The sequence below is a fragment of the Chiloscyllium plagiosum genome, unplaced genomic scaffold (assembly GCF_037043375.1).
Source record: "Chiloscyllium plagiosum isolate Xiang-an unplaced genomic scaffold, Cpla_swu_hap1 HiC_scaffold_3, whole genome shotgun sequence".
In the NCBI taxonomy this organism is placed as follows: Eukaryota; Metazoa; Chordata; class Chondrichthyes; order Orectolobiformes; family Hemiscylliidae; genus Chiloscyllium; species Chiloscyllium plagiosum.
The window spans coordinates 142,166,860-142,191,859 of NW_028270141.1; the positions used below are offsets into that span (position 1 = coordinate 142,166,860).

General features: G+C 51.8%; 12 non-coding genes and 3 pseudogenes across 12 annotated transcripts; all 15 read right to left on the minus strand.

Annotated features, from left to right (window-relative positions):
- Nucleotides 1-424: 424 nt before the first annotated feature.
- Nucleotides 425-543, minus strand: LOC148151722 (5S ribosomal RNA). Its single transcript, XR_015756644.1, has one exon. It is a non-coding gene; the product is annotated as a 5S ribosomal RNA (ribosomal RNA).
- Nucleotides 544-2,090: 1,547 nt separating this feature from the next.
- LOC148151723 (5S ribosomal RNA) lies at nucleotides 2,091-2,199 on the minus strand (annotated as a pseudogene).
- Nucleotides 2,200-3,745: 1,546 nt separating this feature from the next.
- LOC148151724 (5S ribosomal RNA) lies at nucleotides 3,746-3,864 on the minus strand. Its single transcript, XR_015755838.1, has one exon. It is a non-coding gene; the product is annotated as a 5S ribosomal RNA (ribosomal RNA).
- Nucleotides 3,865-5,411: 1,547 nt separating this feature from the next.
- On the minus strand, nucleotides 5,412-5,520 carry LOC148151725 (5S ribosomal RNA; annotated as a pseudogene).
- A 1,546-nt stretch (nucleotides 5,521-7,066) lies between these two features.
- Nucleotides 7,067-7,175, minus strand: LOC148151726 (5S ribosomal RNA; annotated as a pseudogene).
- Nucleotides 7,176-8,721: 1,546 nt separating this feature from the next.
- On the minus strand, nucleotides 8,722-8,840 carry LOC148151727 (5S ribosomal RNA). The gene has a single exon (XR_015755963.1). It is a non-coding gene; the product is annotated as a 5S ribosomal RNA (ribosomal RNA).
- Nucleotides 8,841-10,386: 1,546 nt separating this feature from the next.
- Nucleotides 10,387-10,505, minus strand: LOC148151728 (5S ribosomal RNA). Its single transcript, XR_015755425.1, has one exon. It is a non-coding gene; the product is annotated as a 5S ribosomal RNA (ribosomal RNA).
- A 1,546-nt stretch (nucleotides 10,506-12,051) lies between these two features.
- LOC148151729 (5S ribosomal RNA) lies at nucleotides 12,052-12,170 on the minus strand. The gene has a single exon (XR_015756645.1). It is a non-coding gene; the product is annotated as a 5S ribosomal RNA (ribosomal RNA).
- Nucleotides 12,171-13,717: 1,547 nt separating this feature from the next.
- Nucleotides 13,718-13,836, minus strand: LOC148151730 (5S ribosomal RNA). The gene has a single exon (XR_015756646.1). It is a non-coding gene; the product is annotated as a 5S ribosomal RNA (ribosomal RNA).
- A 1,550-nt stretch (nucleotides 13,837-15,386) lies between these two features.
- LOC148151731 (5S ribosomal RNA) lies at nucleotides 15,387-15,505 on the minus strand. Its single transcript, XR_015756647.1, has one exon. It is a non-coding gene; the product is annotated as a 5S ribosomal RNA (ribosomal RNA).
- Nucleotides 15,506-17,052: 1,547 nt separating this feature from the next.
- LOC148151732 (5S ribosomal RNA) lies at nucleotides 17,053-17,171 on the minus strand. Its single transcript, XR_015755460.1, has one exon. It is a non-coding gene; the product is annotated as a 5S ribosomal RNA (ribosomal RNA).
- A 1,547-nt stretch (nucleotides 17,172-18,718) lies between these two features.
- LOC148151733 (5S ribosomal RNA) lies at nucleotides 18,719-18,837 on the minus strand. The gene has a single exon (XR_015756648.1). It is a non-coding gene; the product is annotated as a 5S ribosomal RNA (ribosomal RNA).
- Nucleotides 18,838-20,384: 1,547 nt separating this feature from the next.
- LOC148151734 (5S ribosomal RNA) lies at nucleotides 20,385-20,503 on the minus strand. Its single transcript, XR_015756649.1, has one exon. It is a non-coding gene; the product is annotated as a 5S ribosomal RNA (ribosomal RNA).
- Nucleotides 20,504-22,050: 1,547 nt separating this feature from the next.
- LOC148151735 (5S ribosomal RNA) lies at nucleotides 22,051-22,169 on the minus strand. Its single transcript, XR_015756650.1, has one exon. It is a non-coding gene; the product is annotated as a 5S ribosomal RNA (ribosomal RNA).
- A 1,547-nt stretch (nucleotides 22,170-23,716) lies between these two features.
- Nucleotides 23,717-23,835, minus strand: LOC148151736 (5S ribosomal RNA). The gene has a single exon (XR_015755477.1). It is a non-coding gene; the product is annotated as a 5S ribosomal RNA (ribosomal RNA).
- Between the last annotated feature and the right edge of the window lie 1,165 nt (nucleotides 23,836-25,000).

Here is a 25,000-nt window from a genome sequence, read left to right on the forward strand (position 1 = left end):
CCCAGAGGGCAGTGGAGGCCCAGTCTCTGGATTCATTTAAGAAAGAGTTGGATAGAGCTCTCAAGGATAGTGGAATCAAGGGTTATGGAGATAAGGCAGGAACAGGATACTGATTAAGGATGATCAGCCATGATCATATTGAATGGTGGTGCAGGCTGGAAGGGCAGAATAGCCAACTCCTGCACCTATTGTCTATTGTCCGCCTTTCCTGACTGCCACCCGCAGACAGCGTGCAGCCCCAATCCCTTTCTTTCCGCCTTTCTTGCTGATTTTGGCAGCGCTCCGCTCTCCTCCCCTCCGTGTCTCGTGCCTGCAGGAGACTGATGCCAGGCACAGCAGCAGCAGCAAAAATAACCTGCCGCTCCATTGCCTGGCACAAGACAAGTGCAGAGGGGTGACTTGAGCAGCCACTGCTGGCGGAAAAAGCCTACTGCACCTGGTATTCCCAGGCGGTCTCCCATCCAAGTACTAACCAGGCCTGAGTCTGCTTAGCTTCCGAGATCAGACGAGATCGGGCGTTTTCAGACTAGTATGGCCGTAGGCGCTGGCCCCTGCCTTTTCTCCCTACTTCAAGGCGTGCTGGCCAGCCACATTTTCTTTCTTGCTCTTTCTCTTTATCCCCTTTGGCTTTTTTTTCTCTTTTCTCTTTGCTCTTCCTCCTCCGTGCGTGCTTCCCTCCCTCCGTCCCTCCAGCTGCCTTTCAGGCCAGCCCTTGCCCACCAGGCTCCTGTAGTCTCCCACATCCCCACACAGGCCAACTGCAAGCCCTCCCCCTGCTTCATAGGGCCGCAGCCTGCATTCTCTCATCCTTCCACACTCCTCCACCCCTCCATTTCGGAATGCCGGGCACTGACCAGTGGGGTACCGCACGGATCAGTACTGGGACCGCAGCTTTTTACAATCTATCTTCAGGATATACAAGATGGTATTAGCAATAACATTCGCAAATTTCATCAGCTGGGTGGCAGGGTGAAATGTGATGAGGATGTTAGGAGATTACAGGGTGACCTGGACAAGTTAGGTGAGTGCTCAGATGCATGGCAGATGCACTTTCACGTGGATAAATGGATCCTTATCCACTTTGGTGGCAAGAACAGGAAGGCAGATTACCACCTAAGTGGAATCAATTTAGGTAAAGGGGCAGTACAGAGAGATCTGGGGGTTCTTGTACACCACTCAATGAAGGTAAGCATGCAGGTACAGCAGGTAGTGAAGAAGGCTAATAGCATGCTGGCCTTCATAACAAGAGGGATTGAGTATAGAAGCAAAGAGGTCCTTCTGCAGCTGTACAGGGCCCTGGTGAGACCACACCTGGAGTACTGTGTGCAGTTCTGGTCTCCAAATTTGAGGAGAGACATTCTGGCTATTGAGGGAATGCAGCGTAGGTACACGAGGTCAATTCCTGGAATGGCGGGATTACCTTACACTGAAAGACTGGAGCGACTGGGCTTGTGTACCCTTGAGTTTAGAAGACTGAGAGGGGATCTGGTTGAGACATATAAGATGATCAAAGGATTGGACACTCTGGCGGCAGGCAACATGTTTCCGCTGCGGGGTGAGTGCCGAAACAGAGGACACAGCTTAAAAATACGGGGTAGACCATTTAGGACAGAGATGAGGAGAAACTTCTTCACCCAGAGAGTGGTGGCTGTGTGGAATGCTCTGCCCCAGAGGGCAGTGGAGGCCCAGTCTCTGGATTCATTTAAGAAAGAGTTGGATAGAGCTCTCAAGGATAGTGGAATCAAGGGTTATGGAGATAAGGCAGGAACAGGATACTGATTAAGGATGATCAGCCATGATCATATTGAATGGTGGTGCAGGCTGGAAGGGCAGAATGGCCAACTCCTGCACCTATTGTCTATTGTCCGCCTTTCCTGACTGCCACCCGCAGACAGCGTGCAGCCCCAATCCCTTTCTTTCCGCCTTTCTTGCTGATTTTGGCAGCGCTCCGCTCTCCTCCCCTCCGTGTCTCGTGCCTGCAGGAGACTGATGCCAGGCACAGCAGCAGCAGCAAAAATAACCTGCCGCTCCATTGCCTGGCACAAGACAAGTGCAGAGGGGTGACTTGAGCAGCCACTGCTGGCGGAAAAAGCCTACTGCACCTGGTATTCCCAGGCGGTCTCCCATCCAAGTACTAACCAGGCCTGAGTCTGCTTAGCTTCCGAGATTAGACGTTTTCAGACTAGTATGGCCGTAGGCGCTGGCCCCTGCCTTTTCTCCCTACTTCAAGGCGTGCTGGCCAGCCACATTTTCTTTCTTGCTCTTTCTCTTTATCCCCTTTGGCTTTTTTTTCTCTTTTCTCTTTGCTCTTCCTCCTCCGTGCGTGCTTCCCTCCCTCCGTCCCTCCAGCTGCCTTTCAGCCAGCCCTTGCCCACCAGGCTCCTGTAGTCTCCCACATCCCCACACAGGCCAACTGCAAGCCCTCCCCCTGCTTCATAGGGCCGCAGCCTGCATTCTCTCATCCTTCCACACTCCTCCACCCCTCCATTTCGGAATGCCGGGCACTGACCAGTGGGGTACCGCACGGATCAGTACTGGGACCGCAGCTTTTTACAATCTATCTTCAGGATATACAAGATGGTATTAGCAATAACATTCGCAAATTTCATCAGCTGGGTGGCAGGGTGAAATGTGATGAGGATGTTAGGAGATTACAGGGTGACCTGGACAAGTTAGGTGAGTGCTCAGATGCATGGCAGATGCACTTTCACGTGGATAAATGGATCCTTATCCACTTTGGTGGCAAGAACAGGAAGGCAGATTACCACCTAAGTGGAATCAATTTAGGTAAAGGGGCAGTACAGAGAGATCTGGGGGTTCTTGTACACCACTCAATGAAGGTAAGCATGCAGGTACAGCAGGTAGTGAAGAAGGCTAATAGCATGCTGGCCTTCATAACAAGAGGGATTGAGTATAGAAGCAAAGAGGTCCTTCTGCAGCTGTACAGGGCCCTGGTGAGACCACACCTGGAGTACTGTGTGCAGTTCTGGTCTCCAAATTTGAGGAGAGACATTCTGGCTATTGAGGGAATGCAGCGTAGGTTCACGAGGTCAATTCCTGGAATGGCGGGATTACCTTACACTGAAAGACTGGAGCGACTGGGCTTGTGTACCCTTGAGTTTAGAAGACTGAGAGGGGATCTGGTTGAGACATATAAGATGATCAAAGGATTGGACACTCTGGCGGCAGGCAACATGTTTCCGCTGCGGGGTGAGTGCCGAAACAGAGGACACAGCTTAAAAATACGGGGTAGACCATTTAGGACAGAGATGAGGAGAAACTTCTTCACCCAGAGAGTGGTGGCTGTGTGGAATGCTCTGCCCCAGAGGGCAGTGGAGGCCCAGTCTCTGGATTCATTTAAGAAAGAGTTGGATAGAGCTCTCAAGGATAGTGGAATCAAGGGTTATGGAGATAAGGCAGGAACAGGATACTGATTAAGGATGATCAGCCATGATCATATTGAATGGTGGTGCAGGCTGGAAGGGCAGAATGGCCAACTCCTGCACCTATTGTCTATTGTCCGCCTTTCCTGACTGCCACCCGCAGACAGCGTGCAGCCCCAATCCCTTTCTTTCCGCCTTTCTTGCTGATTTTGGCAGCGCTCCGCTCTCCTCCCCTCCGTGTCTCGTGCCTGCAGGAGACTGATGCCAGGCACAGCAGCAGCAGCAAAAATAACCTGCCGCTCCATTGCCTGGCACAAGACAAGTGCAGAGGGGTGACTTGAGCAGCCACTGCTGGCGGAAAAAGCCTACTGCACCTGGTATTCCCAGGCGGTCTCCCATCCAAGTACTAACCAGGCCTGAGTCAGCTTAGCTTCCGAGATCAGACGAGATCAGGCGTTTTCAGACTAGTATGGCCGTAGGCGCTGGCCCCTGCCTTTTCTCCCTACTTCAAGGCGTGCTGGCCAGCCACATTTTCTTTCTTGCTCTTTCTCTTTATCCCCTTTGGCTTTTTTTTCTCTTTTCTCTTTGCTCTTCCTCCTCCGTGCGTGCTTCCCTCCCTCCGTCCCTCCAGCTGCCTTTCAGGCCAGCCCTTGCCCACCAGGCTCCTGTAGTCTCCCACATCCCCACACAGGCCAACTGCAAGCCCTCCCCCTGCTTCATAGGGCCGCAGCCTGCATTCTCTCATCCTTCCACACTCCTCCACCCCTCCATTTCGGAATGCCGGGCACTGACCAGTGGGGTACCGCACGGATCAGTACTGGGACCGCAGCTTTTTACAATCTATCTTCAGGATATACAAGATGGTATTAGCAATAACATTCGCAAATTTCATCAGCTGGGTGGCAGGGTGAAATGTGATGAGGATGTTAGGAGATTACAGGGTGACCTGGACAAGTTAGGTGAGTGCTCAGATGCATGGCAGATGCACTTTCACGTGGATAAATGGATCCTTATCCACTTTGGTGGCAAGAACAGGAAGGCAGATTACCACCTAAGTGGAATCAATTTAGGTAAAGGGGCAGTACAGAGAGATCTGGGGGTTCTTGTACACCACTCAATGAAGGTAAGCATGCAGGTACAGCAGGTAGTGAAGAAGGCTAATAGCATGCTGGCCTTCATAACAAGAGGGATTGAGTATAGAAGCAAAGAGGTCCTTCTGCAGCTGTACAGGGCCCTGGTGAGACCACACCTGGAGTACTGTGTGCAGTTCTGGTCTCCAAATTTGAGGAGAGACATTCTGGCTATTGAGGGAATGCAGCGTAGGTTCACGAGGTCAATTCCTGGAATGGCGGGATTACCTTACACTGAAAGACTGGAGCGACTGGGCTTGTTTACCCTTGAGTTTAGAAGACTGAGAGGGGATCTGGTTGAGACATATAAGATGATCAAAGGATTGGACACTCTGGCGGCAGGCAACATGTTTCCGCTGCGGGGTGAGTGCCGAAACAGAGGACACAGCTTAAAAATACGGGGTAGACCATTTAGGACAGAGATGAGGAGAAACTTCTTCACCCAGAGAGTGGTGGCTGTGTGGAATGCTCTGCCCCAGAGGGCAGTGGAGGCCCAGTCTCTGGATTCATTTAAGAAAGAGTTGGATAGAGCTCTCAAGGATATTGGAATCAAGGGTTATGGAGATAAGGCAGGAACAGGATACTGATTAAGGATGATCAGCCATGATCATATTGAATGGTGGTGCAGGCTGGAAGGGCAGAATGGCCAACTCCTGCACCTATTGTCTATTGTCCGCCTTTCCTGACTGCCACCCGCAGACAGCGTGCAGCCCCAATCCCTTTCTTTCCGCCTTTCTTGCTGATTTTGGCAGCGCTCCGCTCTCCTCCCCTCCGTGTCTCGTGCCTGCAGGAGACTGATGCCAGGCACAGCAGCAGCAGCAAAAATAACCTGCCGCTCCATTGCCTGGCACAAGACAAGTGCAGAGGGGTGACTTGAGCAGCCACTGCTGGCGGAAAAAGCCTACTGCACCTGGTATTCCCAGGCGGTTTCCCATCCAAGTACTAACCAGGCCTGAGTCTGCTTAGCTTCCGAGATCAGGCGTTTTCAGACTAGTATGGCCGCAGGCGCTGGCCCCTCCCTTTTCTCCCTACTTCAAGGCGTGCTGGCCAGCCACATTTTCTTTGTTGCTCTTTCTCTTTATCCCCTTTGGCTTTTTTTTCTCTTTTCTCTTTGCTCTTCCTCCTCCGTGCGTGCTTCCCTCCCTCCGTCCCTCCAGCTGCCTTTCAGCCAGCCCTTGCCCACCAGGCTCCTGTAGTCTCCCACATCCCCACACAGGCCAACTGCAAGCCCTCCCCCTGCTTCATAGGGCCGCAGCCTGCATTCTCTCATCCTTCCACACTCCTCCACCCCTCCATTTCGGAATGCCGGGCACTGACCAGTGGGGTACCGCACGGATCAGTACTGGGACCGCAGCTTTTTACAATCTATCTTCAGGATATACAAGATGGTATTAGCAATAACATTCGCAAATTTCATCAGCTGGGTGGCAGGGTGAAATGTGATGAGGATGTTAGGAGATTACAGGGTGACCTGGACAAGTTAGGTGAGTGCTCAGATGCATGGCAGATGCACTTTCACGTGGATAAATGGATCCTTATCCACTTTGGTGGCAAGAACAGGAAGGCAGATTACCACCTAAGTGGAATCAATTTAGGTAAAGGGGCAGTACAGAGAGATCTGGGGGTTCTTGTACACCACTCAATGAAGGTAAGCATGCAGGTACAGCAGGTAGTGAAGAAGGCTAATAGCATGCTGGCCTTCATAACAAGAGGGATTGAGTATAGAAGCAAAGAGGTCCTTCTGCAGCTGTACAGGGCCCTGGTGAGACCACACCTGGAGTACTGTGTGCAGTTCTGGTCTCCAAATTTGAGGAGAGACATTCTGGCTATTGAGGGAATGCAGCGTAGGTACACGAGGTCAATTCCTGGAATGGCGGGATTACCTTACACTGAAAGACTGGAGCGACTGGGCTTGTGTACCCTTGAGTTTAGAAGACTGAGAGGGGATCTGGTTGAGACATATAAGATGATCAAAGGATTGGACACTCTGGCGGCAGGCAACATGTTTCCGCTGCGGGGTGAGTGCCGAAACAGAGGACACAGCTTAAAAATACGGGGTAGACCATTTAGGACAGAGATGAGGAGAAACTTCTTCACCCAGAGAGTGGTGGCTGTGTGGAATGCTCTGCCCCAGAGGGCAGTGGAGGCCCAGTCTCTGGATTCATTTAAGAAAGAGTTGGATAGAGCTCTCAAGGATAGTGGAATCAAGGGTTATGGAGATAAGGCAGGAACAGGATACTGATTAAGGATGATCAGCCATGATCATATTGAATGGTGGTGCAGGCTGGAAGGGCAGAATGGCCAACTCCTGCACCTATTGTCTATTGTCCGCCTTTCCTGACTGCCACCCGCAGACAGCGTGCAGCCCCAATCCCTTTCTTTCCGCCTTTCTTGCTGATTTTGGCAGCGCTCCGCTCTCCTCCCCTCCGTGTCTCGTGCCTGCAGGAGACTGATGCCAGGCACAGCAGCAGCAGCAAAAATAACCTGCCGCTCCATTGCCTGGCACAAGACAAGTGCAGAGGGGTGACTTGAGCAGCCACTGCTGGCGGAAAAAGCCTACTGCACCTGGTATTCCCAGGCGGTCTCCCATCCAAGTACTAACCAGGCCTGAGTCTGCTTAGCTTCCGAGATTAGACGTTTTCAGACTAGTATGGCCGTAGGCGCTGGCCCCTGCCTTTTCTCCCTACTTCAAGGCGTGCTGGCCAGCCACATTTTCTTTCTTGCTCTTTCTCTTTATCCCCTTTGGCTTTTTTTTCTCTTTTCTCTTTGCTCTTCCTCCTCCGTGCGTGCTTCCCTCCCTCCGTCCCTCCAGCTGCCTTTCAGCCAGCCCTTGCCCACCAGGCTCCTGTAGTCTCCCACATCCCCACACAGGCCAACTGCAAGCCCTCCCCCTGCTTCATAGGGCCGCAGCCTGCATTCTCTCATCCTTCCACACTCCTCCACCCCTCCATTTCGGAATGCCGGGCACTGACCAGTGGGGTACCGCACGGATCAGTACTGGGACCGCAGCTTTTTACAATCTATCTTCAGGATATACAAGATGGTATTAGCAATAACATTCGCAAATTTCATCAGCTGGGTGGCAGGGTGAAATGTGATGAGGATGTTAGGAGATTACAGGGTGACCTGGACAAGTTAGGTGAGTGCTCAGATGCATGGCAGATGCACTTTCACGTGGATAAATGGATCCTTATCCACTTTGGTGGCAAGAACAGGAAGGCAGATTACCACCTAAGTGGAATCAATTTAGGTAAAGGGGCAGTACAGAGAGATCTGGGGGTTCTTGTACACCACTCAATGAAGGTAAGCATGCAGGTACAGCAGGTAGTGAAGAAGGCTAATAGCATGCTGGCCTTCATAACAAGAGGGATTGAGTATAGAAGCAAAGAGGTCCTTCTGCAGCTGTACAGGGCCCTGGTGAGACCACACCTGGAGTACTGTGTGCAGTTCTGGTCTCCAAATTTGAGGAGAGACATTCTGGCTATTGAGGGAATGCAGCGTAGGTTCACGAGGTCAATTCCTGGAATGGCGGGATTACCTTACACTGAAAGACTGGAGCGACTGGGCTTGTGTACCCTTGAGTTTAGAAGACTGAGAGGGGATCTGGTTGAGACATATAAGATGATCAAAGGATTGGACACTCTGGCGGCAGGCAACATGTTTCCGCTGCGGGGTGAGTGCCGAAACAGAGGACACAGCTTAAAAATACGGGGTAGACCATTTAGGACAGAGATGAGGAGAAACTTCTTCACCCAGAGAGTGGTGGCTGTGTGGAATGCTCTGCCCCAGAGGGCAGTGGAGGCCCAGTCTCTGGATTCATTTAAGAAAGAGTTGGATAGAGCTCTCAAGGATAGTGGAATCAAGGGTTATGGAGATAAGGCAGGAACAGGATACTGATTAAGGATGATCAGCCATGATCATATTGAATGGTGGTGCAGGCTGGAAGGGCAGAATGGCCAACTCCTGCACCTATTGTCTATTGTCCGCCTTTCCTGACTGCCACCCGCAGACAGCGTGCAGCCCCAATCCCTTTCTTTCCGCCTTTCTTGCTGATTTTGGCAGCGCTCCGCTCTCCTCCCCTCCGTGTCTCGTGCCTGCAGGAGACTGATGCCAGGCACAGCAGCAGCCGCAAAAATAACCTGCCGCTCCATTGCCTGGCACAAGACAAGTGCAGAGGGGTGACTTGAGCAGCCACTGCTGGCGGAAAAAGCCTACTGCACCTGGTATTCCCAGGCGGTCTCCCATCCAAGTACTAACCAAGCCTGAGTCTGCTTAGCTTCCGAGATCAGACGAGATCGGGCGTTTTCAGACTAGTACGGCCGTAGGCGCTGGCCCCTGCCTTTTCTCCCTACTTCAAGGCGTGCTGGCCAGCCACATTTTCTTTCTTGCTCTTTCTCTTTATCCCCTTTGGCTTTTTTTTCTCTTTTCTCTTTGCTCTTCCTCCTCCGTGCGTGCTTCCCTCCCTCCGTCCCTCCAGCTGCCTTTCAGCCAGCCCTTGCCCACCAGGCTCCTGTAGTCTCCCACATCCCCACACAGGCCAACTGCAAGCCCTCCCCCTGCTTCATAGGGCCGCAGCCTGCATTCTCTCATCCTTCCACACTCCTCCACCCCTCCATTTCGGAATGCCGGGCACTGACCAGTGGGGTACCGCACGGATCAGTACTGGGACCGCAGCTTTTTACAATCTATCTTCAGGATATACAAGATGGTATTAGCAATAATATTCGCAAATTTCATCAGCTGGGTGGCAGGGTGAAATGTGATGAGGATGTTAGGAGATTACAGGGTGACCTGGACAAGTTAGGTGAGTGCTCAGATGCATGGCAGATGCACTTTCACGTGGATAAATGGATCCTTATCCACTTTGGTGGCAAGAACAGGAAGGCAGATTACCACCTAAGTGGAATCAATTTAGGTAAAGGGGCAGTACAGAGAGATCTGGGGGTTCTTGTACACCACTCAATGAAGGTAAGCATGCAGGTACAGCAGGTAGTGAAGAAGGCTAATAGCATGCTGGCCTTCATAACAAGAGGGATTGAGTATAGAAGCAAAGAGGTCCTTCTGCAGCTGTACAGGGCCCTGGTGAGACCACACCTGGAGTACTGTGTGCAGTTCTGGTCTCCAAATTTGAGGAGAGACATTCTGGCTATTGAGGGAATGCAGCGTAGGTTCACGAGGTCAATTCCTGGAATGGCGGGATTACCTTACACTGAAAGACTGGAGCGACTGGGCTTGTGTACCCTTGAGTTTAGAAGACTGAGAGGGGATCTGGTTGAGACATATAAGATGATCAAAGGATTGGACACTCTGGCGGCAGGCAACATGTTTCCGCTGCGGGGTGAGTGCCGAAACAGAGGACACAGCTTAAAAATACGGGGTAGACCATTTAGGACAGAGATGAGGAGAAACTTCTTCACCCAGAGAGTGGTGGCTGTGTGGAATGCTCTGCCCCAGAGGGCAGTGGAGGCCCAGTCTCTGGATTCATTTAAGAAAGAGTTGGATAGAGCTCTCAAGGATAGTGGAATCAAGGGTTATGGAGATAAGGCAGGAACAGGATACTGATTAAGGATGATCAGCCATGATCATATTGAATGGTGGTGCAGGCTGGAAGGGCAGAATGGCCAACTCCTGCACCTATTGTCTATTGTCCGCCTTTCCTGACTGCCACCCGCAGACAGCGTGCAGCCCCAATCCCTTTCTTTCCGCCTTTCTTGCTGATTTTGGCAGCGCTCCGCTCTCCTCCCCTCCGTGTCTCGTGCCTGCAGGAGACTGATGCCAGGCACAGCAGCAGCCGCAAAAATAACCTGCCGCTCCATTGCCTGGCACAAGACAAGTGCAGAGGGGTGACTTGAGCAGCCACTGCTGGCGGAAAAAGCCTACTGCACCTGGTATTCCCAGGCGGTCTCCCATCCAAGTACTAACCAGGCCTGAGTCTGCTTAGCTTCCAAGATCAGACGAGATCGGGCGTTTTCAGACTAGTATGGCCGTAGGCGCTGGCCCCTGCCTTTTCTCCCTACTTCAAGGCGTGCTGGCCAGCCACATTTTCTTTCTTGCTCTTTCTCTTTATCCCCTTTGGCTTTTTTTTCTCTTTTCTCTTTGCTCTTCCTCCTCCGTGCGTGCTTCCCTCCCTCCGTCCCTCCAGCTGCCTTTCAGCCAGCCCTTGCCCACCAGGCTCCTGTAGTCTCCCACATCCCCACACAGGCCAACTGCAAGCCCTCCCCCTGCTTCATAGGGCCGCAGCCTGCATTCTCTCATCCTTCCACACTCCTCCACCCCTCCATTTCGGAATGCCGGGCACTGACCAGTGGGGTACCGCACGGATCAGTACTGGGACCGCAGCTTTTTACAATCTATCTTCAGGATATACAAGATGGTATTAGCAATAATATTCGCAAATTTCATCAGCTGGGTGGCAGGGTGAAATGTGATGAGGATGTTAGGAGATTACAGGGTGACCTGGACAAGTTAGGTGAGTGCTCAGATGCATGGCAGATGCACTTTCACGTGGATAAATGGATCCTTATCCACTTTGGTGGCAAGAACAGGAAGGCAGATTACCACCTAAGTGGAATCAATTTAGGTAAAGGGGCAGTACAGAGAGATCTGGGGGTTCTTGTACACCACTCAATGAAGGTAAGCATGCAGGTACAGCAGGTAGTGAAGAAGGCTAATAGCATGCTGGCCTTCATAACAAGAGGGATTGAGTATAGAAGCAAAGAGGTCCTTCTGCAGCTGTACAGGGCCCTGGTGAGACCACACCTGGAGTACTGTGTGCAGTTCTGGTCTCCAAATTTGAGGAGAGACATTCTGGCTATTGAGGGAATGCAGCGTAGGTTCACGAGGTCAATTCCTGGAATGGCGGGATTACCTTACACTGAAAGACTGGAGCGACTGGGCTTGTGTACCCTTGAGTTTAGAAGACTGAGAGGGGATCTGGTTGAGACATATAAGATGATCAAAGGATTGGACACTCTGGCGGCAGGCAACATGTTTCCGCTGCGGGGTGAGTGCCGAAACAGAGGACACAGCTTAAAAATACGGGGTAGACCATTTAGGACAGAGATGAGGAGAAACTTCTTCACCCAGAGAGTGGTGGCTGTGTGGAATGCTCTGCCCCAGAGGGCAGTGGAGGCCCAGTCTCTGGATTCATTTAAGAAAGAGTTGGATAGAGCTCTCAAGGATAGTGGAATCAAGGGTTATGGAGATAAGGCAGGAACAGGATACTGATTAAGGATGATCAGCCATGATCATATTGAATGGTGGTGCAGGCTGGAAGGGCAGAATGGCCAACTCCTGCACCTATTGTCTATTGTCCGCCTTTCCTGACTGCCACCCGCAGACAGCGTGCAGCCCCAATCCCTTTCTTTCCGCCTTTCTTGCTGATTTTGGCAGCGCTCCGCTCTCCTCCCCTCCGTGTCTCGTGCCTGCAGGAGACTGATGCCAGGCACAGCAGCAGCAGCAAAAATAACCTGCCGCTCCATTGCCTGGCACAAGACAAGTGCATAGGGGTGACTTGAGCAGCCACTGCTGGCGGAAAAAGCCTACTGCACCTGGTATTCCCAGGCGGTCTCCCATCCAAGTACTAACCAGGCCTGAGTCTGCTTAGCTTCCGAGATCAGACGAGATCGGGCGTTTTCAGACTAGTATGGCCGTAGGCGCTGGCCCCTGCCTTTTCTCCCTACTTCAAGGCGTGCTGGCCAGCCACATTTTCTTTCTTGCTCTTTCTCTTTATCCCCTTTGGCTTTTTTTTCTCTTTTCTCTTTGCTCTTCCTCCTCCGTGCGTGCTTCCCTCCCTCCGTCCCTCCAGCTGCCTTTCAGGCCAGCCCTTGCCCACCAGGCTCCTGTAGTCTCCCACATCCCCACACAGGCCAACTGCAAGCCCTCCCCCTGCTTCATAGGGCCGCAGCCTGCATTCTCTCATCCTTCCACACTCCTCCACCCCTCCATTTCGGAATGCCGGGCACTGACCAGTGGGGTACCGCACGGATCAGTACTGGGACCGCAGCTTTTTACAATCTATCTTCAGGATATACAAGATGGTATTAGCAATAACATTCGCAAATTTCATCAGCTGGGTGGCAGGGTGAAATGTGATGAGGATGTTAGGAGATTACAGGGTGACCTGGACAAGTTAGGTGAGTGCTCAGATGCATGGCAGATGCACTTTCACGTGGATAAATGGATCCTTATCCACTTTGGTGGCAAGAACAGGAAGGCAGATTACCACCTAAGTGGAATCAATTTAGGTAAAGGGGCAGTACAGAGAGATCTGGGGGTTCTTGTACACCACTCAATGAAGGTAAGCATGCAGGTACAGCAGGTAGTGAAGAAGGCTAATAGCATGCTGGCCTTCATAACAAGAGGGATTGAGTATAGAAGCAAAGAGGTCCTTCTGCAGCTGTACAGGGCCCTGGTGAGACCACACCTGGAGTACTGTGTGCAGTTCTGGTCTCCAAATTTGAGGAGAGACATTCTGGCTATTGAGGGAATGCAGCGTAGGTTCACGAGGTCAATTCCTGGAATGGCGGGATTACCTTACACTGAAAGACTGGAGCGACTGGGCTTGTGTACCCTTGAGTTTAGAAGACTGAGAGGGGATCTGGTTGAGACATATAAGATGATCAAAGGATTGGACACTCTGGCGGCAGGCAACATGTTTCCGCTGCGGGGTGAGTGCCGAAACAGAGGACACAGCTTAAAAATACGGGGTAGACCATTTAGGACAGAGATGAGGAGAAACTTCTTCACCCAGAGAGTGGTGGCTGTGTGGAATGCTCTGCCCCAGAGGGCAGTGGAGGCCCAGTCTCTGGATTCATTTAAGAAAGAGTTGGATAGAGCTCTCAAGGATAGTGGAATCAAGGGTTATGGAGATAAGGCAGGAACAGGATACTGATTAAGGATGATCAGCCATGATCATATTGAATGGTGGTGCAGGCTGGAAGGGCAGAATGGCCAACTCCTGCACCTATTGTCTATTGTCCGCCTTTCCTGACTGCCACCCGCAGACAGCGTGCAGCCCCAATCCCTTTCTTTCCGCCTTTCTTGCTGATTTTGGCAGCGCTCCGCTCTCCTCCCCTCCGTGTCTCGTGCCTGCAGGAGACTGATGCCAGGCACAGCAGCAGCAGCAAAAATAACCTGCCGCTCCATTGCCTGGCACAAGACAAGTGCAGAGGGGTGACTTGAGCAGCCACTGCTGGCGGAAAAAGCCTACTGCACCTGGTATTCCCAGGCGGTCTCCCATCCAAGTACTAACCAGGCCTGAGTCTGCTTAGCTTCCGAGATCAGACGAGATCGGGCGTTTTCAGACTAGTATGGCCGTAGGCGCTGGCCCCTGCCTTTTCTCCCTACTTCAAGGCGTGCTGGCCAGCCACATTTTCTTTCTTGCTCTTTCTCTTTATCCCCTTTGGCTTTTTTTTCTCTTTTCTCTTTGCTCTTCCTCCTCCGTGCGTGCTTCCCTCCCTCCGTCCCTCCAGCTGCCTTTCAGGCCAGCCCTTGCCCACCAGGCTCCTGTAGTCTCCCACATCCCCACACAGGCCAACTGCAAGCCCTCCCCCTGCTTCATAGGGCCGCAGCCTGCATTCTCTCATCCTTCCACACTCCTCCACCCCTCCATTTCGGAATGCCGGGCACTGACCAGTGGGGTACCGCACGGATCAGTACTGGGACCGCAGCTTTTTACAATCTATCTTCAGGATATACAAGATGGTATTAGCAATAACATTCGCAAATTTCATCAGCTGGGTGGCAGGGTGAAATGTGATGAGGATGTTAGGAGATTACAGGGTGACCTGGACAAGTTAGGTGAGTGCTCAGATGCATGGCAGATGCACTTTCACGTGGATAAATGGATCCTTATCCACTTTGGTGGCAAGAACAGGAAGGCAGATTACCACCTAAGTGGAATCAATTTAGGTAAAGGGGCAGTACAGAGAGATCTGGGGGTTCTTGTACACCACTCAATGAAGGTAAGCATGCAGGTACAGCAGGTAGTGAAGAAGGCTAATAGCATGCTGGCCTTCATAACAAGAGGGATTGAGTATAGAAGCAAAGAGGTCCTTCTGCAGCTGTACAGGGCCCTGGTGAGACCACACCTGGAGTACTGTGTGCAGTTCTGGTCTCCAAATTTGAGGAGAGACATTCTGGCTATTGAGGGAATGCAGCGTAGGTTCACGAGGTCAATTCCTGGAATGGCGGGATTACCTTACACTGAAAGACTGGAGCGACTGGGCTTGTGTACCCTTGAGTTTAGAAGACTGAGAGGGGATCTGGTTGAGACATATAAGATGATCAAAGGATTGGACACTCTGGCGGCAGGCAACATGTTTCCGCTGCGGGGTGAGTGCCGAAACAGAGGACACAGCTTAAAAATACGGGGTAGACCATTTAGGACAGAGATGAGGAGAAACTTCTTCACCCAGAGAGTGGTGGCTGTGTGGAATGCTCTGCCCCAGAGGGCAGTGGAGGCCCAGTCTCTGGATTCATTTAAGAAAGAGTTGGATAGAGCTCTCAAGGATAGTGGAATCAAGGGTTATGGAGATAAGGCAGGAACAGGATACTGATTAAGGATGATCAGCCATGATCATATTGAATGGTGGTGCAGGCTGGAAGGGCAGAATGGCCAACTCCTGCACCTATTGTCTATTGTCCGCCTTTCCTGACTGCCACCCGCAGACAGCGTGCAGCCCCAATCCCTTTCTTTCCGCCTTTCTTGCTGATTTTGGCAGCGCTCCGCTCTCCTCCCCTCCGTGTCTCGTGCCTGCAGGAGACTGATGCCAGGCACAGCAGCAGCAGCAGCAAAAATAACCTGCCGCTCCATTGCCTGGCACAAGACAAGTGCATAGGGGTGACTTGAGCAGCCACTGCTGGCGGAAAAAGCCTACTGCACCTGGTATTCCCAGGCGGTCTCCCATCCAAGTACTAACCAGGCCTGAGTCTGCTTAGCTTCCGAGATCAGACGAGATCGGGCGTTTTCAGACTAGTATGGCCGTAGGCGCTGGCCCCTGCCTTTTCTCCCTACTTCAAGGCGTGCTGGCCAGCCACATTTTCTTTCTTGCTCTTTCTCTTTATCCCCTTTGGCTTTTTTTTCTCTTTTCTCTTTGCTCTTCCTCCTCCGTGCGTGCTTCCCTCCCTCCGTCCCTCCAGCTGCCTTTCAGGCCAGCCCTTGCCCACCAGGCTCCTGTAGTCTCCCACATCCCCACACAGGCCAACTGCAAGCCCTCCCCCTGCTTCATAGGGCCGCAGCCTGCATTCTCTCATCCTTCCACACTCCTCCACCCCTCCATTTCGGAATGCCGGGCACTGACCAGTGGGGTACCGCACGGATCAGTACTGGGACCGCAGCTTTTTACAATCTATCTTCAGGATATACAAGATGGTATTAGCAATAACATTCGCAAATTTCATCAGCTGGGTGGCAGGGTGAAATGTGATGAGGATGTTAGGAGATTACAGGGTGACCTGGACAAGTTAGGTGAGTGCTCAGATGCATGGCAGATGCACTTTCACGTGGATAAATGGATCCTTATCCACTTTGGTGGCAAGAACAGGAAGGCAGATTACCACCTAAGTGGAATCAATTTAGGTAAAGGGGCAGTACAGAGAGATCTGGGGGTTCTTGTACACCACTCAATGAAGGTAAGCATGCAGGTACAGCAGGTAGTGAAGAAGGCTAATAGCATGCTGGCCTTCATAACAAGAGGGATTGAGTATAGAAGCAAAGAGGTCCTTCTGCAGCTGTACAGGGCCCTGGTGAGACCACACCTGGAGTACTGTGTGCAGTTCTGGTCTCCAAATTTGAGGAGAGACATTCTGGCTATTGAGGGAATGCAGCGTAGGTTCACGAGGTCAATTCCTGGAATGGCGGGATTACCTTACACTGAAAGACTGGAGCGACTGGGCTTGTGTACCCTTGAGTTTAGAAGACTGAGAGGGGATCTGGTTGAGACATATAAGATGATCAAAGGATTGGACACTCTGGCGGCAGGCAACATGTTTCCGCTGCGGGGTGAGTGCCGAAACAGAGGACACAGCTTAAAAATACGGGGTAGACCATTTAGGACAGAGATGAGGAGAAACTTCTTCACCCAGAGAGTGGTGGCTGTGTGGAATGCTCTGCCCCAGAGGGCAGTGGAGGACCAGTCTCTGGATTCATTTAAGAAAGAGTTGGATAGAGCTCTCAAGGATAGTGGAATCAAGGGTTATGGAGATAAGGCAGGAACAGGATACTGATTAAGGATGATCAGCCATGATCATATTGAATGGTGGTGCAGGCTGGAAGGGCAGAATGGCCAACTCCTGCACCTATTGTCTATTGTCCGCCTTTCCTGACTGCCACCCGCAGACAGCGTGCAGCCCCAATCCCTTTCTTTCCGCCTTTCTTGCTGATTTTGGCAGCGCTCCGCTCTCCTCCCCTCCGTGTCTCGTGCCTGCAGGAGACTGATGCCAGGCACAGCAGCAGCAGCAAAAATAACCTGCCGCTCCATTGCCTGGCACAAGACAAGTGCATAGGGGTGACTTGAGCAGCCACTGCTGGCGGAAAAAGCCTACTGCACCTGGTATTCCCAGGCGGTCTCCCATCCAAGTACTAACCAGGCCAGAGTCTGCTTAGCTTCCGAGATCAGACGAGATCGGGCGTTTTCAGACTAGTATGGCCGTAGGCGCTGGCCCCTGCCTTTTCTCCCTACTTCAAGGCGTGCTGGCCAGCCACATTTTCTTTCTTGCTCTTTCTCTTTATCCCCTTTGGCTTTTTTTTCTCTTTTCTCTTTGCTCTTCCTCCTCCGTGCGTGCTTCCCTCCCTCCGTCCCTCCAGCTGCCTTTCAGGCCAGCCCTTGCCCACCAGGCTCCTGTAGTCTCCCACATCCCCACACAGGCCAACTGCAAGCCCTCCCCCTGCTTCATAGGGCCGCAGCCTGCATTCTCTCATCCTTCCACACTCCTCCACCCCTCCATTTCGGAATGCCGGGCACTGACCAGTGGGGTACCGCACGGATCAGTACTGGGACCGCAGCTTTTTACAATCTATCTTCAGGATATACAAGATGGTATTAGCAATAACATTCGCAAATTTCATCAGCTGGGTGGCAGGGTGAAATGTGATGAGGATGTTAGGAGATTACAGGGTGACCTGGACAAGTTAGGTGAGTGCTCAGATGCATGGCAGATGCACTTTCACGTGGATAAATGGATCCTTATCCACTTTGGTGGCAAGAACAGGAAGGCAGATTACCACCTAAGTGGAATCAATTTAGGTAAAGGGGCAGTACAGAGAGATCTGGGGGTTCTTGTACACCACTCAATGAAGGTAAGCATGCAGGTACAGCAGGTAGTGAAGAAGGCTAATAGCATGCTGGCCTTCATAACAAGAGGGATTGAGTATAGAAGCAAAGAGGTCCTTCTGCAGCTGTACAGGGCCCTGATGAGACCACACCTGGAGTACTGTGTGCAGTTCTGGTCTCCAAATTTGAGGAGAGACATTCTGGCTATTGAGGGAATGCAGCGTAGGTTCACGAGGTCAATTCCTGGAATGGCGGGATTACCTTACACTGAAAGACTGGAGCGACTGGGCTTGTGTACCCTTGAGTTTAGAAGACTGAGAGGGGATCTGGTTGAGACATATAAGATGATCAAAGGATTGGACACTCTGGCGGCAGGCAACATGTTTCCGCTGCGGGGTGAGTGCCGAAACAGAGGACACAGCTTAAAAATACGGGGTAGACCATTTAGGACAGAGATGAGGAGAAACTTCTTCACCCAGAGAGTGGTGGCTGTGTGGAATGCTCTGCCCCAGAGGGCAGTGGAGGCCCAGTCTCTGGATTCATTTAAGAAAGAGTTGGATAGAGCTCTCAAGGATAGTGGAATCAAGGGTTATGGAGATAAGGCAGGAACAGGATACTGATTAAGGATGATCAGCCATGATCATATTGAATGGTGGTGCAGGCTGGAAGGGCAGAATGGCCAACTCCTGCACCTATTGTCTATTGTCCGCCTTTCCTGACTGCCACCCGCAGACAGCGTGCAGCCCCAATCCCTTTCTTTCCGCCTTTCTTGCTGATTTTGGCAGCGCTCCGCTCTCCTCCCCTCCGTGTCTCGTGCCTGCAGGAGACTGATGCCAGGCACAGCAGCAGCAGCAAAAATAACCTGCCGCTCCATTGCCTGGCACAAGACAAGTGCATCGGGGTGACTTGAGCAGCCACTGCTGGCGGAAAAAGCCTACTGCACCTGGTATTCCCAGGCGGTCTCCCATCCAAGTACTAACCAGGCCTGAGTCTGCTTAGCTTCCGAGATCAGACGAGATCGGGCGTTTTCAGACTAGTATGGCCGTAGGCGCTGGCCCCTGCCTTTTCTCCCTACTTCAAGGCGTGCTGGCCAGCCACATTTTCTTTCTTGCTCTTTCTCTTTATCCCCTTTGGCTTTTTTTTCTCTTTTCTCTTTGCTCTTCCTCCTCCGTGCGTGCTTCCCTCCCTCCGTCCCTCCAGCTGCCTTTCAGGCCAGCCCTTGCCCACCAGGCTCCTGTAGTCTCCCACATCCCCACACAGGCCAACTGCAAGCCCTCCCCCTGCTTCATAGGGCCGCAGCCTGCATTCTCTCATCCTTCCACACTCCTCCACCCCTCCATTTCGGAATGCCGGGCACTGACCAGTGGGGTACCGCACGGATCAGTACTGGGACCGCAGCTTTTTACAATCTATCTTCAGGATATACAAGATGGTATTAGCAATAACATTCGCAAATTTCATCAGCTGGGTGGCAGGGTGAAATGTGATGAGGATGTTAGGAGATTACAGGGTGACCTGGACAAGTTAGGTGAGTGCTCAGATGCATGGCAGATGCACTTTCACGTGGATAAATGGATCCTTATCCACTTTGGTGGCAAGAACAGGAAGGCAGATTACCACCTAAGTGGAATCAATTTAGGTAAAGGGGCAGTACAGAGAGATCTGGGGGTTCTTGTACACCACTCAATGAAGGTAAGCATGCAGGTACAGCAGGTAGTGAAGAAGGCTAATAGCATGCTGGCCTTCATAACAAGAGGGATTGAGTATAGAAGCAAAGAGGTCCTTCTGCAGCTGTACAGGGCCCTGGTGAGACCACACCTGGAGTACTGTGTGCAGTTCTGGTCTCCAAATTTGAGGAGAGACATTCTGGCTATTGAGGGAATGCAGCGTAGGTTCACGAGGTCAATTCCTGGAATGGCGGGATTACCTTACACTGAAAGACTGGAGCGACTGGGCTTGTGTACCCTTGAGTTTAGAAGACTGAGAGGGGATCTGGTTGAGACATATAAGATGATCAAAGGATTGGACACTCTGGCGGCAGGCAACATGTTTCCGCTGCGGGGTGAGTGCCGAAACAGAGGACACAGCTTAAAAATACGGGGTAGACCATTTAGGACAGAGATGAGGAGAAACTTCTTCACCCAGAGAGTGGTGGCTGTGTGGAATGCTCTGCCCCAGAGGGCAGTGGAGGCCCAGTCTCTGGATTCATTTAAGAAAGAGTTGGATAGAGCTCTCAAGGATAGTGGAATCAAGGGTTATGGAGATAAGGCAGGAACAGGATACTGATTAAGGATGATCAGCCATGATCATATTGAATGGTGGTGCAGGCTGGAAGGGCAGAATGGCCAACTCCTGCACCTATTGTCTATTGTCCGCCTTTCCTGACTGCCACCCGCAGACAGCGTGCAGCCCCAATCCCTTTCTTTCCGCCTTTCTTGCTGATTTTGGCAGCGCTCCGCTCTCCTCCCCTCCGTGTCTCGTGCCTGCAGGAGACTGATGCCAGGCACAGCAGCAGCAGCAAAAATAACCTGCCGCTCCATTGCCTGGCACAAGACAAGTGCATCGGGGTGACTTGAGCAGCCACTGCTGGCGGAAAAAGCCTACTGCACCTGGTATTCCCAGGCGGTCTCCCATCCAAGTACTAACCAGGCCTGAGTCTGCTTAGCTTCCGAGATCAGACGAGATCGGGCGTTTTCAGACTAGTATGGCCGTAGGCGCTGGCCCCTGCCTTTTCTCCCTACTTCAAGGCGTGCTGGCCAGCCACATTTTCTTTCTTGCTCTTTCTCTTTATCCCCTTTGGCTTTTTTTTCTCTTTTCTCTTTGCTCTTCCTCCTCCGTGCGTGCTTCCCTCCCTCCGTCCCTCCAGCTGCCTTTCAGGCCAGCCCTTGCCCACCAGGCTCCTGTAGTCTCCCACATCCCCACACAGGCCAACTGCAAGCCCTCCCCCTGCTTCATAGGGCCGCAGCCTGCATTCTCTCATCCTTCCACACTCCTCCACCCCTCCATTTCGGAATGCCGGGCACTGACCAGTGGGGTACCGCACGGATCAGTACTGGGACCGCAGCTTTTTACAATCTATCTTCAGGATATACAAGATGGTATTAGCAATAACATTCGCAAATTTCATCAGCTGGGTGGCAGGGTGAAATGTGATGAGGATGTTAGGAGATTACAGGGTGACCTGGACAAGTTAGGTGAGTGCTCAGATGCATGGCAGATGCACTTTCACGTGGATAAATGGATCCTTATCCACTTTGGTGGCAAGAACAGGAAGGCAGATTACCACCTAAGTGGAATCAATTTAGGTAAAGGGGCAGTACAGAGAGATCTGGGGGTTCTTGTACACCACTCAATGAAGGTAAGCATGCAGGTACAGCAGGTAGTGAAGAAGGCTAATAGCATGCTGGCCTTCATAACAAGAGGGATTGAGTATAGAAGCAAAGAGGTCCTTCTGCAGCTGTACAGGGCCCTGGTGAGACCACACCTGGAGTACTGTGTGCAGTTCTGGTCTCCAAATTTGAGGAGAGACATTCTGGCTATTGAGGGAATGCAGCGTAGGTTCACGAGGTCAATTCCTGGAATGGCGGGATTACCTTACACTGAAAGACTGGAGCGACTGGGCTTGTGTACCCTTGAGTTTAGAAGACTGAGAGGGGATCTGGTTGAGACATATAAGATGATCAAAGGATTGGACACTCTGGCGGCAGGCAACATGTTTCCGCTGCGGGGTGAGTGCCGAAACAGAGGACACAGCTTAAAAATACGGGGTAGACCATTTAGGACAGAGATGAGGAGAAACTTCTTCACCCAGAGAGTGGTGGCTGTGTGGAATGCTCTGCCCCAGAGGGCAGTGGAGGCCCAGTCTCTGGATTCATTTAAGAAAGAGTTGGATAGAGCTCTCAAGGATAGTGGAATCAAGGGTTATGGAGATAAGGCAGGAACAGGATACTGATTAAGGATGATCAGCCATGATCATATTGAATGGTGGTGCAGGCTGGAAGGGCAGAATGGCCAACTCCTGCACCTATTGTCTATTGTCCGCCTTTCCTGACTGCCACCCGCAGACAGCGTGCAGCCCCAATCCCTTTCTTTCCGCCTTTCTTGCTGATTTTGGCAGCGCTCCGCTCTCCTCCCCTCCGTGTCTCGTGCCTGCAGGAGACTGATGCCAGGCACAGCAGCAGCAGCAAAAATAACCTGCCGCTCCATTGCCTGGCACAAGACAAGTGCAGAGGGGTGACTTGAGCAGCCACTGCTGGCGGAAAAAGCCTACTGCACCTGGTATTCCCAGGCGGTCTCCCATCCAAGTACTAACCAGGCCTGAGTCTGCTTAGCTTCCGAGATCAGACGAGATCGGGCGTTTTCAGACTAGTATGGCCGTAGGCGCTGGCCCCTGCCTTTTCTCCCTACTTCAAGGCGTGCTGGCCAGCCACATTTTCTTTCTTGCTCTTTCTCTTTATCCCCTTTGGCTTTTTTTTCTCTTTTCTCTTTGCTCTTCCTCCTCCGTGCGTGCTTCCCTCCCTCCGTCCCTCCAGCTGCCTTTCAGGCCAGCCCTTGCCCACCAGGCTCCTGTAGTCTCCCACATCCCCACACAGGCCAACTGCAAGCCCTCCCCCTGCTTCATAGGGCCGCAGCCTGCATTCTCTCATCCTTCCACACTCCTCCACCCCTCCATTTCGGAATGCCGGGCACTGACCAGTGGGGTACCGCACGGATCAGTACTGGGACCGCAGCTTTTTACAATCTATCTTCAGGATATACAAGATGGTATTAGCAATAACATTCGCAAATTTCATCAGCTGGGTGGCAGGGTGAAATGTGATGAGGATGTTAGGAGATTACAGGGTGACCTGGACAAGTTAGGTGAGTGCTCAGATGCATGGCAGATGCACTTTCACGTGGATAAATGGATCCTTATCCACTTTGGTGGCAAGAACAGGAAGGCAGATTACCACCTAAGTGGAATCAATTTAGGTAAAGGGGCAGTACAGAGAGATCTGGGGGTTCTTGTACACCACTCAATGAAGGTAAGCATGCAGGTACAGCAGGTAGTGAAGAAGGCTAATAGCATGCTGGCCTTCATAACAAGAGGGATTGAGTATAGAAGCAAAGAGGTCCTTCTGCAGCTGTACAGGGCCCTGGTGAGACCACACCTGGAGTACTGTGTGCAGTTCTGGTCTCCAAATTTGAGGAGAGACATTCTGGCTATTGAGGGAATGCAGCGTAGGTTCACGAGGTCAATTCCTGGAATGGCGGGATTACCTTACACTGAAAGACTGGAGCGACTGGGCTTGTGTACCCTTGAGTTTAGAAGACTGAGAGGGGATCTGGTTGAGACATATAAGATGATCAAAGGATTGGACACTCTGGCGGCAGGCAACATGTTTCCGCTGCGGGGTGAGTGCCGAAACAGAGGACACAGCTTAAAAATACGGGGTAGACCATTTAGGACAGAGATGAGGAGAAACTTCTTCACCCAGAGAGTGGTGGCTGTGTGGAATGCTCTGCCCCAGAGGGCAGTGGAGGACCAGTCTCTGGATTCATTTAAGAAAGAGTTGGATAGAGCTCTCAAGGATAGTGGAATCAAGGGTTATGGAGATAAGGCAGGAACAGGATACTGATTAAGGATGATCAGCCATGATCATATTGAATGGTGGTGCAGGCTGGAAGGGCAGAATGGCCAACTCCTGCACCTATTGTCTATTGTCCGCCTTTCCTGACTGCCACCCGCAGACAGCGTGCAGCCCCAATCCCTTTCTTTCCGCCTTTCTTGCTGATTTTGGCAGCGCTCCGCTCTCCTCCCCTCCGTGTCTCGTGCCTGCAGGAGACTGATGCCAGGCACAGCAGCAGCAGCAAAAATAACCTGCCGCTCCATTGCCTGGCACAAGACAAGTGCATAGGGGTGACTTGAGCAGCCACTGCTGGCGGAAAAAGCCTACTGCACCTGGTATTCCCAGGCGGTCTCCCATCCAAGTACTAACCAGGCCAGAGTCTGCTTAGCTTCCGAGATCAGACGAGATCGGGCGTTTTCAGACTAGTATGGCCGTAGGCGCTGGCCCCTGCCTTTTCTCCCTACTTCAAGGCGTGCTGGCCAGCCACATTTTCTTTCTTGCTCTTTCTCTTTATCCCCTTTGGCTTTTTTTTCTCTTTTCTCTTTGCTCTTCCTCCTCCGTGCGTGCTTCCCTCCCTCCGTCCCTCCAGCTGCCTTTCAGGCCAGCCCTTGCCCACCAGGCTCCTGTAGTCTCCCACATCCCCACACAGGCCAACTGCAAGCCCTCCCCCTGCTTCATAGGGCCGCAGCCTGCATTCTCTCATCCTTCCACACTCCTCCACCCCTCCATTTCGGAATGCCGGGCACTGACCAGTGGGGTACCGCACGGATCAGTACTGGGACCGCAGCTTTTTACAATCTATCTTCAGGATATACAAGATGGTATTAGCAATAACATTCGCAAATTTCATCAGCTGGGTGGCAGGGTGAAATGTGATGAGGATGTTAGGAGATTACAGGGTGACCTGGACAAGTTAGGTGAGTGCTCAGATGCATGGCAGATGCACTTTCACGTGGATAAATGGATCCTTATCCACTTTGGTGGCAAGAACAGGAAGGCAGATTACCACCTAAGTGGAATCAATTTAGGTAAAGGGGCAGTACAGAGAGATCTGGGGGTTCTTGTACACCACTCAATGAAGGTAAGCATGCAGGTACAGCAGGTAGTGAAGAAGGCTAATAGCATGCTGGCCTTCATAACAAGAGGGATTGAGTATAGAAGCAAAGAGGTCCTTCTGCAGCTGTACAGGGCCCTGGTGAGACCACACCTGGAGTACTGTGTGCAGTTCTGGTCTCCAAATTTGAGGAGAGACATTCTGGCTATTGAGGGAATGCAGCGTAGGTTCACGAGGTCAATTCCTGGAATGGCGGGATTACCTTACACTGAAAGACTGGAGCGACTGGGCTTGTGTACCCTTGAGTTTAGAAGACTGAGAGGGGATCTGGTTGAGACATATAAGATGATCAAAGGATTGGACACTCTGGCGGCAGGCAACATGTTTCCGCTGCGGGGTGAGTGCCGAAACAGAGGACACAGCTTAAAAATACGGGGTAGACCATTTAGGACAGAGATGAGGAGAAACTTCTTCACCCAGAGAGTGGTGGCTGTGTGGAATGCTCTGCCCCAGAGGGCAGTGGAGGCCCAGTCTCTGGATTCATTTAAGA